General features: G+C 46.5%; 1 protein-coding gene across 5 annotated transcripts in view; it reads left to right on the top strand.

Annotated features, from left to right (window-relative positions):
• CLASP1 (cytoplasmic linker associated protein 1) overlaps positions 1 to 12,795 on the top strand; it is a 1,131,138-nt gene that overhangs the window by 925,501 nt on the left and 192,842 nt on the right. The window lies entirely within an intron of this gene.

The following is a 12,795-nucleotide window of genomic DNA, read 5'->3' as shown; positions in this document are numbered from 1 at the left end:
TTTTTTTTTTAGAAGCAACCATGTTGAAAGCAGAATGGGTCGATTCCTGTAAATATTAACAATGTAATTTTATAATGATCATATTTAGGCATTAACATTAATTATAATAACCACCTTTGTGATTATCTTGTGATTACATGACTGTCGAGAGAGTTAAAATGTGCCTTTTAAACCAGATTTTAAAATGACAATTCCCATCTCGACTGTGTTTTTTTTTTAGTCAGTTTCACATCAATTTAACAGTTACAGTGTTATTCACCACCAATTCTGTGTGTAGGAACTCAGCCTGATAGCAAGACACTAAGCAACATGCTGCAGAATGGCAAGAGCAGATTTTGAGGCTCCTTTCCCTCCCGCCCCTAATGTCTCATCAATAGTTCAGATTCCCCCTTTTGAATGTTGTCCAAACTTCTGTTTTATAAAGAGAAGATAATGGAAAGAGAAACGATAGGCAGCTAGACCCAAGTAAACAAAAATGCACTTTGTTGCTTTAAGACAGCCAGGGTCCTGCAGGTAATTCCCACAGCGCAGGGTAGTGTTTGCTAGCCTCGACCAGCTTTTCTGCTTTGTGAGCTTAATTTCATCTCTAAAACTGGGATTGTCTTCTTGGCTATCTTAGCTTGAAAAATTCAGCTGCTAAACATGTTTTCACTTAGGTGTAAAGACTCTTTTTTTTTTTCTTTACTAAAACTTTTATTTGACCCTTTTTTTTTTGTTCAGTCATCTCCTTCCTCTTGATTTCCTGTCAGCATGCCAGTACCATTGACAAGTGCTTTGCATATGGTTTGAAAATGTCCAGGAAAGAAGACAATGCAATATATATATATATATATTGTGTGTGTGTGTGTGTTCGATGGCATGTGTAGCTGCAGATACACTGCTATGCATAGTCTGTCATCTAGTGTTGGGCTCGGAGTGTTACAAGTTGTTTTTCTTCGAAGAAGTGTTTTCGAGGCACGAGATCGAGTGACTCCTCCTCTTCGGCTCCATTGCGCAGGGGCATCGACTCCATGTTAGACTGTTTTCTTTCCGCCATCGGGTTCGGACGTGTTTCCTTTCGCTCCGCTAGTTCGAGTAGGAAAAGCTTGAAAACTCTCTAATTCTTGTAAGTATTGTTTCGATCGCATACCATCCTTTATCGACACTTCGCTACCGTCAGGTTAAACATCTCTACTCGCCCTTCTGGGCATGTGCCCCCAGCTCGGGCCCGGTCGGGCCAACCGCGTTGAAGCCTCATGGACCGGACCCCATTCCGCTTTTGTCCTCGTGCCATGCAAAATTCCCCTACACAGACCAACATCTCGTCTGTAATCTCTGCCTTACCCCAGACCATTGGGAAGAAAATTGCGAGGCCTGCAGATCCTTCCATTCCAAGAAAATGCTCTGAGCATCCAAGAGCACGAACGTCTCGATGTGGAAGAGGAGGAGATCGTGCACACGGCTGTCTCCGTTCGAGGGTCCGACTCCGAGCAGGAGTCTGAGGAGGACAGACCGGTCACGCAGGACAGCACGTGATTACGCCTGCCCCTGTCCCAGCCAAGCCCACACATAAGGCCTTGGGAACGCCACTGCTGGAAGGCCATGGCTCGACCCGTAAAAAGACCTTCGGTGACCAACCCACAACTTCGGCACCGAAAAAGCCGTGCCACCCAAGCCATCGGACTCGAGCCAAGGCTCTGTCTCCGAGTCCAACGAGCATCGATCCTTCGAGTCGAAACCTCCCAAAAAAATTCGGAGCTGAGGCCATCATCCACCGCAAGACTTTCGATACCGAAAAAAACAGCTTCGGAGCTGAAAAGGTCACTTTATACAGAGGACCATGGACTTTCACAAGCACTCAAAGAAAGCCATAAACTGACTGAGGAACACTCACAAATGGAGGCAATGAAAGGCAAGCCAGGATTCACATCCACAAAGACACTGGCAGAATTATAACAGCACCTCCTCTAAAGCCTAAGAGGAAATTAGCCTTTCAGGAAGAATTGTACACTGCTCAGCCACCAGCTAAAGTGCCAAAAACCAAAGAGAAACCTCCACCTTCTCGATTTTCTCCTCCTCAGTCTCCTCCTCATTCTTCTCATTTGCTTATCTCTCCCCTTACTAGTCCCACACCTGTGCAATCACCAGCACATTCATTTGATTCACAGCAGGACAATGTGGATCCATGGGATCTTTATGATCCAGATCCCATTCCAGATAACAACCCAGACTGCTATCCCTCTAAGCCATCACCACCAGAGGATAGTGCAAGCTACACTCAGGTCATAGCTAGGGCAGCAGCCGATCACAATGTCGCCATGCACACTGAGCCGTTAGAGGATGACTTCCTTTTTAATACACTCTCCTACACACATGCAACTTATCAGTCGCTTCCCATGCTCCCTGGCATTTTAAAGCATGCTCACCAAATATTCAAGGAGCCAGTTAAGACTAAAATAATTACTCCTAGGGAGAAAAAAATAAGCCACCTCCCTCTGATCCTGCCTTTATCACACAACAATTGCCTCCGGACTCTGTAGTGGTAAGCACAGCCAGAAAAAGGAGCAAACTTGCAATCATCAGGGGATGCACCCCCACCAGACAAGGAGAGTAGAAAGTTTGACGCTGGGAGCAAAAGGGGGGCATTGCAGGCAGCCAACCAGTGGAGGATAGCCAACTCTCAGGCAATGTTGGCTAGATACAATAGGGCCCACTGGGATGAGATGAAAGACATAATAAAACATCTCCCCAAGGAACAACAGAAAAGGGCACAACAAATAGTTGAGGAAGGGCAAGGTATCACAAACAATCAGATTAGGTCAGCCCTAGACTCTGCAGATACAGCAGTTAGAGCCATCAACACTGCTGTCACCATAAGAAGACACTCATGGCAAAGGTCTTCAGGATTTAAGCCTGAAATACAAAGGCTGTCCTCAATATGCTGTTTAACCAAAAACAGTTTTTTGGCCCAGAGGTGGACACTGCTATTGAAAAAAAAGAAAAATGATTTGGACACAGCTAAAGCCATGGGTGCTTTGTATACTACACAATACAGGGGATCCTTTCGTAAGCCCCAATACAGAGTTGGATTTAGAACCCAAACACCTAAGACCATCCACCTCACAAACAAAGTTGGCCTACCAACCTCAATATCAAAGAGGTGGTTTCAAAAGCACTTACAGAGGCCACTACCCCAGAGGCAGGGGAAAATATCAGTCAGCAAAACAAGCCTCACAACAGGCAAAGCAGTGACTTGATCCATGCCTTCCCAATTCACACCTCACCTGTCGGGGGAAGACTGCAAAGGTTCTACAACAATTGGCTACCCATTACCACAGAAAGCTGGCTATTATCAATTATCCGCAATGGCTACTGCATAGAATTGGCAAAAACTCCACCAAAACCACACAAACTCTCCACACAACATATCGTCCTGTTTCAAGAGGAAGTAAAATCTCTATTGCTCAAAGAAGCAATAGAGCCAGTGCCACAAAATCAACTAGGAACAGGAGTTTACTCACTGTGTTTCCTCATTCCCAAAAAGGACAGAACCTTAAGGCCAATATTACATCCTGTCAGAACACTTTCACATTGTAACACTACTGGATGTTGTCCCACTACTTCAACAGCACGATTTCATGGCAACATTAGACCTCAAAGATGTGTATTTTCACATACCCATCCATCCAGCGCACAGGAAATATCTCAGGTTTGTGATTCAAGGAAAGCATTATCAGTTCAAAGTGTTACCCTTCGGAATAACAACAGCTCCCAGAGTATTCACAAAATGCCTGGCGGTAGTTGCAGCCTACCTAAGAAGGCAACACATTCATGTCTTCCCATATCTGGACGATTGGCTAAGAAAATCCAACAGTCATACACAGTGTCAAAACCATACACCTTATGTAATACAAACCCTACGCAACCTAGGGTTCTCCATAAATTACCAAAAATCACACCTTCAACCTGCGCAAATTCAACAGTATTTATGGGCAACACTAAATACGCAAACAGGGCTTGCAAGCCCAAGTCCACAAAGGATACAAGAATTTTGCAATATATTGCCACACATACAGCCAGCCCAACAGCACACTGTCAAATTCGTCATGAAATTATTGGGCATGATGGCATCCTGTATCACAATTGTCCCACATGCAAGACTAAACATGCGGCCTTTACAACAGTGCCTTGCACAGCAATGGTCACGGGCACAGGGCCAAGTTCCCGATCTAGTGTTGATAGACCGCCAAACATGCATGTCCCTTCAGTGGTGGAATTCCACAAACCTAAACAAAGGGCGGCCATTTCAAGACCCTGTGCCTCAGACCATAATTACAACAGATGCATCAATGATTGGCTGGGGGCACACCTCAATAATCACAACATTCAAGGAAAATGGGATGCCAAACCCAAACAGTTACACATAAATCACTTAGAGTTGCTAGGTGTATTCTTAGCACTCAAAGCTTTTCAGCCTCTTCTCACTCACAAGAATATCCTTATCAAAACAGACAACATGACATCAATGTATTACCTAAACAAACAAACGAGGGACCCATTCATCCCAACTCTCCCTCCTAGCCCAAAAAATTTGGCAATGGGCAATCCACAACAAAATTGACCTGGTAGCACAATACATTCCAGGGATACACAACCAATTGGCAGATGTTCTCAGCAGAGATCATCAACAAACACACGAGTGGGAGATTCTCCCTCAAGTGCTTTGACTATACTTTCAACATTGGGGAACACCAGACCTAGATCTATTCGCCACCGTCGAAAACGCAAAATGCCAAAACTGCGCATCCAGATGCCCACATCCCCTATCCAAGGGCAATGCTCTATGGATGAAATGGTCAGGGATATTTACTTATGCTTTTCCCCCTCTCCCGCTCATTCCATTTCTAGTCAACACGCTAAAACTGATTCTCATAGCGCCAGCGTGGGCACGTCAACCCTGGTACACAACACTATTAGATCTGTCAGTAGTACCACATATCAAACTCCCAAACAGACCAGATCTGTTACCACGAAACAAACAACGGATCAGGCATCCAAATACCAACATACTCAATCTAGCAAATTGGCTCCTGATGTCATAGAATTTGGGTATCTACAACTATCAACTGAATGTATCGAAGTAATTAAACAAGCAAGAAAACCCACTACCAGGCAGTGCTATGCTAACAAATGGAAAAGATTTGTGTATTACTGTCAATCTAAACAAACTACCCCTCTTTCAGCATCAATACAAGACATTGTATGTTATTTGCTTCATTTGCAAAAAGCAAACTTAGCTTTTTCATCCATAAAAATACATCTCACTGCAATCTCTGCGTACTTGCAAAATATACAACACAGCTCTTTATTTAGAGTTCCTGTTATCAAAGCCTTCATGGAAGGGTTAAAATGCATCATCCCACCTAGAACGCCTACAGTGCCTTTGTGGAATCTAAACATAGTACTCACATGACTTATGGGCCCACCATTTGAACCTATGCACTCATGTCAGATTCAGTACCTAACATGGAAAGTTGCCTTCCTAGTCGCAATTACTTCATTGCGAAGAGTTAGTGAAATCCAAGCTTTCACAATTCAAGAACTGTTCATACAAGTACACAAACATAAAGTCGTACTTCAAACTAACCCTAAATTTCTCCCAAAGGTTGTATCACCGTTCCATATCAATCAAACAGTGGAACTACCAGTCTTCTTCCCACAGCCAGATTCTGTGGCAGAAAGAGCCCTACATACATTAGATATTAAAAGAGCCGTAATGTATTACATAGATAGAACAAAATAATTTAGAAAAACGAAACAGTTATTTGTGGGGTTCAAAAAACCACATACTGGCAACCCCATTTCTAAACAAGGTTTAGCAAGATGGATAATAAGATGCATCCAAACATGTTACCTTAAAGCTAAAGGGCAGCTCTTAGTTACAACTAAAGCACATTCCACAAGGAAAAACGGGGCTACAATAGCTTTCTTAGGCAATATACCAATGGCTGAAATTTGTAAAGCAGCTACTTGGTCAACACCACATACATATACCAAGCATTACTGTGTAGATGTGTTAGCAACGCAGCAAGCCACAGTAGGCCAAGCTGTACTAAGAATATTATTTCAAACAACTTCAATTCCTACAGGCTAACCACCACATTTATGGGAGGAAAAACAGTTTTCTAGTCTATGCATAGCATGTGTATCTGCAGCTACACATGCCGTTGAACGGAAAATGTCACTTAGCCAATGTACATCTGTTCGTGGCATGTTCCGCTGCAGATTCACATGCACCCTCCCACCTCCCCGGGAGCCTGTAGCAGTTTAAGTTCAACATTCACTTGTACATATGTATGTGTGTGTGTGTATATATATATGTATATATATATATATATATATATATATATATATATATATACTTCATTTGCATGGACATCTCTTTTCTTCATACTCTATCACTCCTACCTTACCCTCTGCAGGAAAACAATCTAACATGGAGTCGATGCCCATGCTCAATGGAGCGGAAGAGGAGGAGTCACTCGATCCTGTGACTCGAAAACACTTCTTCGAAGAAAAACAACTTGTAACACTCTGAGCGCAACACTAGATGGCAGACTATGCATAGTATGTGAATCTGCAGCAGAACATGCCACGAACAGATGTACACAGGGTAAGTGACATTTTCCATATATATATATATATATATATATATATATATATATATATATATATATATATATATATATATATATATATATATATTAGATGAGTGAACCATTTGCCTTCAGAAAAGAGAGGGACACGAAGGAGTGCCCAGGGCTCTGTATGAGATCACTGTGTCTACTGTACCTCTGTCTAGAAAAAACAGTAGGGAACCGTTGCCTATCGTGAATCTTACTGAGATAATGATCTGACTTGCAGTGATGCTCACGTTTTTCAAAGGGCAAGCAGCACCTCTAGAGACATAGCTGTCATTGCTCAGTGCTAATAAGTTTGCTTTAGATATGTCAACAATGTATGGATCACTCTCTTTTGATGTCATCATAATCAGTGATGACCTAAATCGTCAACTGACTCTCTAGGATCCAGTGCTGCACATTGTTATCAGGTAGCATCTCCTCTACATAGAACAAATCCATGAGATCCTAGACATCTTGTCTTCTTCCAAATCCTCGTGTCAAGGTAAGAAGAAGAAGAAGTCGAAGAGATCCCATTGTTGTCCGACTTCACCTTGTCGGTCGGCTGACGCAACAAGGGAAGAGCGTCGACTCTCAAGGCCTCCTTCTGCGGAGCATGCATCTGGGCCGGTTCCGCGCTTCTCCAAGTTTCCCGGAGCCAGAGTGACCCCCACCCAACTATAAGAATTTTATGATGCTATGCACCTCATCTTTGGGCGACCAACCCCGATACAGCGCCTTCACACCCAAGGTGTTTGGTAGAGGGGCCTTTGGGTTACGTGCCGGTGGCTTCGGCTTCGGCTCCGGCCACCGAGGTCACCTCTGGATCCGCACCAATGCCGGTCGCACCTTTGAGATCTTCCCCAGCGCTGGGTCGATTGCTGACGTGCCCGACATCGGTAGTGGCCGCTATTGACGTCTACCCAGTCCTTATCCCCAATGACTCGGAGTCGGAGCGGCATTGGCCGGTGCTGCCTTTGTCTTCTTTTGGGCCTATTCGCCCCAGGTAAGATTCTGACCCTTTTTCCTATGGGTACGAATTTGGGGAGGGATTGGAGGGGTCTGTGGACCCCTGAATACCAGGATGACCCCTCTTTGGACTGGGCTCAGGAATTGGGACGCCAGTGGTCTGGATACCACTGGCATGCTGTCTCCTCCTACCATGGTTAATGTGACGGGAGCGACTTATGGTATGGTGGTCAGTAGGGCAGCTGAGGTCCTTGGCCTTGACCTTCCTACGGTTGAGGTCAGGTCTAATTTCCTGACAGAGGTGCTTCAGCCTGGGGCTTCTACTTCAGAACGCTTTGCCATTCAATTAAGCCCTTACCTATGTCCTTTTGGGTATCTGGTCCAAACCCAACACAGGGGCTCCTGTGAACAGGACTATCGTACGCCGCCATTGGCCCGCTCCGAACGACCCTAAATTCCTGTCCCAACACCCCACGACTGAGAGCCTTGTCATCCAGGCTTCCTGTTCTTCAGGCGCAATCCCTTCCACACCCTGGACATGGAATCAAAAAGACTGGAACAGTTTGATAAGAAGTTGGTTTCTTCCTCCAGTCTCGCGCTGTGGTCTGTGAACACCACATGCCTTTTGGGCCGCTATACCCTCTCTTTGTGGGATACGGTTGCGCAAGTCCTGCCGCAGATACCAGAGGAGGCCCGTGGTATCGTCTCCCAAGCTGTGAACAATGGGAGAGATGCGGCAAAGTTCACCATCTGTTGTGGGTTGGACACGACCGACTGTCTGGGCAGATTGGTTGCTGCGACAGTGGCCTTACAACGCCACGCCTGGTTGCGAACTTCTAGGTTTTCTAGGGATGTCCAACCGTCACTCATAGACATGCCCTTTGATGGCTCCCGTCTCTTTGGAGACAAAGTGGACTCGGCCTTGGAGAGATTCAAGGATTCCCGGGCTACGGCTCGGTCCCTTGGCCTTTCCTCTGCCCCTCACCCCCCCCCCAGTCCGTTTTTTGCCCCTTTCATGTCCAGATAAGGGGCTCCCTGTCGCATCCTCCACCCAGCCACCGTGCCACCCATGCTGTCCAGCCTCTGCGTGGCCAGGGATGCAGAATCCCACGTGGGCATGAGACAGGGACCCAGAGGTCTGCCCAGTCCACCTCAACCCCTGCTGCAGCCTCCAAACCCTCCTAGTCCATCCCCTCATTCCCATCCAGTTGGGGGCAGGAGTCACCATCACCTGCCCCACTGGGAATCCATCATTACCGACAGGTGGGTTTTGCAGATAGTTTGGAAGGGCTACTCCCTCCCTTTCAAATTTTCTCTACCAGCCATGCCTCCATCCTTCAGTCACCTTCCAGAGGATCATTTGACACTTCTCTGCCAGGAAGTCGCAGCTCTCTTGGCCAAGGGAGCTATAGAAAAAGTCCCTGTTCCCGAAGTAGGTTGTGGTTGTTATTCCCGCTACTTTCTGGTGCCGAAAAAGGACAAGGGCTTACGTCCTATCCTAGACCTTCGGGACCTGAACTCCTTCCTCAAGAAGGAGAAATTCAGAATGCTCACCCTGGCTCAGGTTCTGTCTGCCTTGGACCCAGAAGACTGGATGGTAGGAACGCTTATTTCCACGTTCCCATCCTGCCTGCCCTCAGACGTTACCTACAATTCGCGATAGGTCACAAGCACTTTCAGTTTACAGTGCTCCCCTTTGGCCTTACCAGCACCCCTCAGGTGTTCACAATAGTGATGGCGGTGGTTGCAGCTCATCTGCGCAGGTTAGGGGTGTCAGTCTTCCCCTACCTTGACGACTGGCTGTTGAAGGTGGACTCGCCTCAGAAAGTCGTCTCCCACCTTCAGACTACGGCGAACCTCCTGCAAATGCTGTGGTTTACTATAAACGTGCCGAAGTCACACCTGACTCTCTCTCAGACACTCCCTTTCATTTTAGCTGTTCTGGATACCGTGCAGTTTTGGGCTTATCCTCCCGAAAAGCGAGTCCAAGACATTCAGGCTATAATTCCGATCTTCCGGCCTCGGTCTTGGGTTTCGTTGAGACTGACTCTGAGGCTGCTGGACCTCATGGCCTCCTGCATCCTGCTACTAACACATGCCAGATGGCATAAGCGGGCTCTGCAGTGGGACCTGAAGTTCCAGTGGGCGCAGCATCAGGGGAATCTCTCCGACATGGTCCAGATCTCAGAGGGGACTGCGAAAGACTTGCAGTGGTGGCTTTCGAATTTGCCTTCGGTCCACAGCAGACCCCCTCTCCCTTCCCCAACCAGATCTTTCTATAATGACAGATGTGTCACTTCTGGGTTGGGACAGCCACATGGGAGAGGCGGAGATCAGAGGCCTCTGGTCTCCGGCGGAGTCTGGGCTCCATATCAATCTTCTGGAGCTCCAGGTGATCAGGCTTGCGTTGAAAGCATTTCTTCCCTATCTCAAAGGGAAAGTAGTGCAGTGTTCACAGACAATACTACTGCCTTGTGGTATTGCAACAAATAGGGCGGAGTAAGGTCCTTTGTCAGGAGGCTGTACCCTGATGGTTCAACATCGGGTGGGTTCCCTCAACGCCAAAGTGGACGAACTCAGCCATCGATGCACAGCCGATCACAAATGGCATCTCCATCCAGAGTTGGCACAAGGTCTCTTTTGGCAGTGGGGAGAGTCTTGGTTAGATCTGTTCGCCTCTGCATAGAATGTTCAAATTCAGCTGTTTTGCGCGTTGGAGTTTCCAAGGCGGCACTTGCTCAGAGACGCTTTTCCTCTTGAGTGGAACTCCAGCCCCCTTTACGTCTTTCCCCCATACTACTTCTGCCCAGAGTTTTCAAGAAGATCAGCAATGACCGGGCCCAAGTCATCTTGGTGGCTCCGGACTGGGCACGGAGAGTCTGGTATCCAGAGCTTATTGAGCATGTCCATCAATCTTTCACTCAGACTGCCTCTTCGGGCTGATCTTCTGTCGCAGCCAAAGGGGACATGTCCAGCCTCCATGTCCAACCTCCGCCTTCATGCGTGGAGATTGAGCAGCGACAGTAGACGACTTTTGATCTTCCACCCGAAGTCTGTGATGTTATCTTGCCAGCCAGGCGTCCCGCAACCAAAACTGTATATGCCTGTCGTTGGAATAAATTTGTGGCATGGTGTTCCAACATATCTGTTGATCCCCTCTCTCCCCTCTATCTGAGGTTCTTCTGTTCATTCTTTCTTTGACCCAGCCGGGCTCTGCTTTGGGCACCCTTTAAGGGTATTTATCTGGTATTTCGGACTTCCTTACCTGATCAGCCCTCACATTTTAAATCTCCTGTTGTGAGTAGATTCCTAAAAGGCGTCGCCCATTTATTTCCTCCCACTCCATTTATCATGCCTCAGTGGGACCTCAATCTTATCTTTACTTATTTGATGTGTACTCCCTTTGAGCTGATGCATAATTGTCCATTGCAGCTCCTCACCTTCAGAACTGTCTTTCTTGTTGCTATCACCTCTGCTCGCAGGGTGAGTGAGCTTCAAGCCCTTTCGTCTAAACCTCTTTACTTGTCTGTGCACCCTGACAAAGTGGTGTTGCGCACTAAGGCTTCCTTCCTTCCTAAGGTGGTTCGCCTTTTCATGTAGGCCAGTCCATCACCCTGCCTACTTTCCACGCACCCTCACATTCTTCCCATGAGGGGGAGAGACTCCACCGTCTGGACCTAAAAAGGGCGTTGGCATTCTATCTTAATCATACCAAAATTTCCAGGTGGACGATCAGCTCTTTGTTGGGTATGTGGGTGCGAAAAAAGGGAAGGCGGTAAAAAAGCGTACCATCTCTCGATGGGTGCTTCTTTGCATCAAAATGTGCTACACGTTGGCCAAGAAGCAACCCCCTGAGGGCTTGTGTGCTCATTCCACCTAAGCAAATGCTGCTTCCACTGCGTTAGCACACGGTGTTCCTGTCCTGGATATCTGCCAGGCAGCTACGTGGGCGTGCCTGCACACGTTTGCTAAACATTACTGCCTGGACAGTCAGGTCTGTCGGGACGGCTACTTTGGTCGTTCGGTCCTGCAGGGCTTCCTACTATGATCTTGGTTCGCAGCCCACCACCGAGGATGGCATTGTTTGGTTATCTCTTCTAAGGTAAGGACTCTGCAAGTAGAAGTCTTTATCAGATGTACAAGTTACTTACCTTCGGTAACAAACTATCTGGTAGAGACATATTCTAGTTGCAGATTCCTTACTGCCCACCCATCCTTCCCGCTTGCGAACTAATTTCTAGGGACAGGAATTCCCCTTTCAGGTCCTTGGCTCTGGTGCACCAATCTCAGTTTTCTTAGCAGCTCTGTGCTTTGGCGTGGAAAGTTGTTAAAGGAAGCTGACGTCACTGCGCGAAGGCGGCATCTATATACTTCTCCCGACGTCATTACAGTGACTAAGACACCTACGATGCCAACGACGCCCGTGGAGTCGACCAACGCCACCTACCAATGCGCAAGGGTATTGCTCAAAGAAAAATCTCCAGATCCAGTCTGACACCTGGGGGAAATTCTAAGGTAAGGAATCTGAAGCTAGAATATGTCTCTACCAGATATTTTGTTATCGAAAGTAAGTAACTTGTTCTTCAGCCCTTGTTTATTTGGATAGTTTCCTGATAATGAAACCTCAAGACTGAAGATGATGCTGGAGCAGACATTGAGAAATGTTGGATGCTGCAGTCTAGTGATACTTACATGTGACTTCACCTCACCGAGTTTCCATCATGACTGGCAACAGCAGCATCAAGTGTACAAAATGTTACACCATAATTGGAGATATCCAGAGAAAACATTTTGTAAGCAGGCAGTGGGAAGCCTCCAGCAACTCAAGGCAATGACTTCCACTTTTATTCTCTGTGTTTATCCATTCACGTGGAGGAACATCAGCAAATAATTGTCAGCATGGGCAAAAATAACAAAAGATAGTTGGGTAGTCAGAATAGTGTAAAATGGATAGACTCTTACAGTCAAAGGCAATAGCACCAAGCATTCCACTACAAATAAAATCAATATCTCTTCTTCAGAACCATCTGATTCAAGATGTATATTTCCTCTAGTCAAAAAATGCAATTGTAAATGTTGCCGAACCTGGAAAGTGCAATGGCATTTACTCCCACAATTTCCTGTTAGCAAGGAAGGGAGCAGAAGAGTGGTTGCAGAGCTTACATTC

The sequence above is a fragment of the Pleurodeles waltl genome, chromosome 3_1 (assembly GCF_031143425.1).
Source record: "Pleurodeles waltl isolate 20211129_DDA chromosome 3_1, aPleWal1.hap1.20221129, whole genome shotgun sequence".
NCBI lineage: Eukaryota > Metazoa > Chordata > Amphibia > Caudata > Salamandridae > Pleurodeles > Pleurodeles waltl.
Note: the sequence above shows the minus strand (reverse complement) of the source record. Positions and strands in the feature narration are given on the sequence as shown.